The sequence below is a fragment of the Bison bison genome, unplaced genomic scaffold (genome assembly GCF_000754665.1).
Source record: "Bison bison bison isolate TAMUID 2011002044 unplaced genomic scaffold, Bison_UMD1.0 scf7180017864372, whole genome shotgun sequence".
NCBI lineage: Eukaryota > Metazoa > Chordata > Mammalia > Artiodactyla > Bovidae > Bison > Bison bison.
Window position 1 is genome coordinate 2,281,879 of NW_011494944.1, and position 3,891 is coordinate 2,285,769.

The 3,891-nt window shown below is 33.4% G+C and overlaps 1 protein-coding gene across 3 annotated transcripts in view; it reads left to right on the forward strand.

The window, feature by feature from the left end:
* The window catches only part of PCDH15 (protocadherin-related 15), a 1,053,047-nt gene that overhangs the window by 293,972 nt on the left and 755,184 nt on the right, over positions 1 to 3,891 (forward strand). The window lies entirely within an intron of this gene.

Here is a 3,891-nt window from a genome sequence, read left to right on the forward strand (position 1 = left end):
AACATTATGAAATCTAGTGTCTGTGTTTTGGGATAGGTGAAGTTAAATAAATGGGATTTAGTTTGTGAGATGAAAACATGCAACTTCAAATTTTACTTCTATATTCTTTGAAAGTATGTGATCTTCATTTTAGACATAAGGATATAAATAAGTCTAGTAAACATTTACTCTTACTCAAAGATGACTTGATAATTATATTTTATCATTGTATTCTAAAGACTAACATATTTGAAGTCAGAACTACCTTTTTGCATTCACATTATGCCATTTACCTTCAATGTATTGCAGGGTGTTTACCTCAGTTTTGTAATCTGTGCAATGGGAATTAAAAGATTTGTCTATACAAAATAAACTGTATTTATCTCAGCATTAATAATATAAATACATGCAAAGTATTTGATGAACTACAAACCACTAAAATATGTAATAATATTAACAAACTTGTTACTTAGATTATATTAGTTGATAGATATACTATAAGGTATACATCCCCAAACAATATGTGTGCTATTGCTTTTTTGGACTTTATATAAAAGAAATCATGTTTTTGGTAGACTGAGCAGACCAAACACTCTGATATGAAATATCTAATCTTCCCAATTAAAAAATTTGACCCAATGGTTGATATGGAAGATATTACATCAAACAATTGAATAATTAAAATATTTTCTAGAATTTTTATTATTACTATGTTAGGTGGGTAGTTGATATTTTTCTCCATTTTACTTTATTAATTGGAATACTGTTTTAGGTTACCTTTTCACAGTCAGATCAAAATTAAAGATATTTCAGTTACAGTGTGGGTGTGAGAATGTACATAATACTAAAATGAACACAGGGAGAGTTATACTAACAAGGGTTATTACAACTGGCAAATACTTTAATCATTTGACCTATAAATGAGAAAGGGACTGCAAAACTATAGATGTAATAGTATCCAAACAGAAATTTCAACACGTATGTTAGGACAGATTGTCAACTCTTAAATACTATCTAAAGAAGTAATTCCGTATGTTAATTAAACATATCAATTATTTATATTACAAACCTCGTATCCAAGTCTGGAAGAAAAATAAATTTATTTTATTTCTGATATCATAATGGATGTGTAAAAACAGATATTCAAAGTATATTCAGCACTTGCACAATAACCATTCAAAGGAAGATCTATTTAACTACAACTATTTACTTGAAATTAAAATGGAAGACAAAAAATATTGCCTAAATATAAGTACCGATTTTATTATTTTAACAGAGGAGCCTGGTAGGCTGCAGTCCATGCTAAGGGTCAGACGCGACTGAACGACTTCACTTTCACTTTTCACTTTTCACTTTCATGCATTGGAGAAGGAAATGGCAACCCACTCCAGTGTTCTTGCCTGGAGAATCCCAGGGATGGGGGAGCCTGGTGGGCTGCCGTCTATGGGGTCGCACAGAGTCGAACATGACTGATGTGACTTAGCAGCAGCAGCAAACTGTCAATAGGAACCTATTTGATCTTAAAATGTTTGTGTGTGTGTGTGTATGATATGTGCTTTTATTTAGGATGTAAAGATAGACTGATAGACACAAAGATGCATAACTTTTAGAATAGAAAAAAGCCTTCTACTTTTAATTGTGTAACATATCACCTTATTGTTATTACATTAGAAATGACTTTAAAAACAGAAGTGTTCCTGTTAAAAAGGTTGCAAACACCTTAGGGATATGTAGAACAAGTATTAAAAATTCTATAATATTGATAAAATTGTACCTAAACTATTATCATGGGATATATATATTATCTCAATAATATAATTTTGTAACCTTTTATCTCTTTTATCAATTAACCATTTTATTTTCAAACAACAAAGCAAAACAAAAAGAAAAGAATACAAACAGGGAAATGTCAGGAGCAGTTACAAATAGAAGAATGAATTGATAAAGTGGCAGTTTTGCCTCCTTTATACGAAAATTTAATGAGCATTTTTTATAGCATCAGAATATAACAAACTGAAAAAATATCTCAAAAAGAACATGTACATATTTTAGTCTAAGACCTGGCTGAAGAAAGACAATTTCCAGGAGCTCTAAATATATACTTTCTCTAAGTTTCTTAAAGACTATAAATGACCCAAAGAAATTGGCTGCCGTAAAGGTTTCCTTTACATAAACCTCCCAGTGTACACCCCAACTGGGAGCCCAACATATCCTATAAGGTTTCTCAGTTTTTTATTTTTATACTCCCAATATAGCAATTCTCTACAAATACCATGTATTACATAGAAATTATTAGTTTGTTTAGGGAGCTAAGGGCTTTCTTGGTGTCTCAGATGGTAAAGAATCCACCTGCAATGCAGGAGACCTGGGTTCAGTCCCCAAGTCGGGAAGATCCCCTGGAGAAGGGAATGGCTACCCACTCTAGTATTGTTGCCTGGAGAATTCCATGGACAGAAGATTCTGGTAGGCCACAGTCCATGGGGTCACAGAGACAAAAGAGTTGAACATGACTGAGTGACTAACACTTTCACTTTCACTTTAGGGAGCTAGGTATTTTAAAACTCAGCCTTTATTTAATGTTTTTAATAAAAGTTCTAATCAACCTATACTTTATTAAATGACTTACCCCTACCTGGAATAAGTAAAATTGTCTTACAGTAGTTAAAGCTAACCCTCAGAGCGGTTGTTAATAATCAGATAAAGATTTTATTTTTAACTTGCCTTTTTTAATAGTAATCTGACAGTTATAGGTCAGTCAGCAGTTTCAACCTCTTATTATCAGCATCATCATTTCTCCTAGAAATGTTTACTATTAGAAAGCAATTTTAAAACATGGGGGTACCAAAACTGTACAATTCCTGTCAGTACATTTCTACCCTTTGGTACTGTCAGTTTAATAGATAATACCACAGATATGAGCACAGTCAACTTCAGCAGCTTCCCAGAGGCAAGCTCTTGCCTTTTGCTGACTAGCTTCATTCAATTATGTCTTAATTGTTCATGTGCTAATGTTCATTAAATGAAGAATAACATTTCTTTCCTGTAAGGTAGAACACTTGAGATATGAAAGATTGTTACTTTATCTCTGCCTCTAAGGCACAAATGAGTTAATCTATGGTATCTGGAAAAGCCCCATAGATTTGTGCAAAGATAGCCCTGTACCAAGAAGGGAGAACAGGATTAATAAAACTGCTAAATTCAGTCCTAAACAAAATTACTTTCAGTTTTTCCTTTAAAGCTAATTTTCAGGAAAATTGAACAAGTCTTCTAGTATTTATTATGCTCACACATGCCATATAATTTTCATTTTTTTAAATTTTATTTTATTTTTAAACTTTACAATATTGTATTAGTTTTGCCAAATATCGAAATGAATCCACCACAGGTATACATGTGTTCCCCATCCTGAACCCTCCTCCCTTCTCCCTCCCCATACCATCTCTCTGGGTCGTCCCAGTGCACCAGCCCCAAGCATCCAGTATCGTGCATCGAACCTGGACTGGTGACTCATTTCATACATGATATTATACATGTTTCAATGCCATTCTCCCAAATCTTCCCACCCTCTCCCTCTCCCACAGAGTCCATAAGACTGTTCTATACATCAGTGTCTCTTTTGCTGTCTCATACACAGGGTTATTGTTACCATCTTTCTAAATTCCATATATATGCATTAGTATACTGTATTGGTGTTTTTCCTTCTGGCTTACTTCACTCTGTATAATAGGCTCCATTTTTATCCACCTCATTAGAACTGATTCAAATGTATTCTTTTTAATGGCTGAGTAATACTCCATTGTGTATATGTACCATAGCTTTCTTATCCATTCATCTGCTGATGGGCATCTAGGTTGTTTCCATGTCCTGGCTATTATAAACAGTGCTGCGATGAACATTAGGGTACACGTGTCT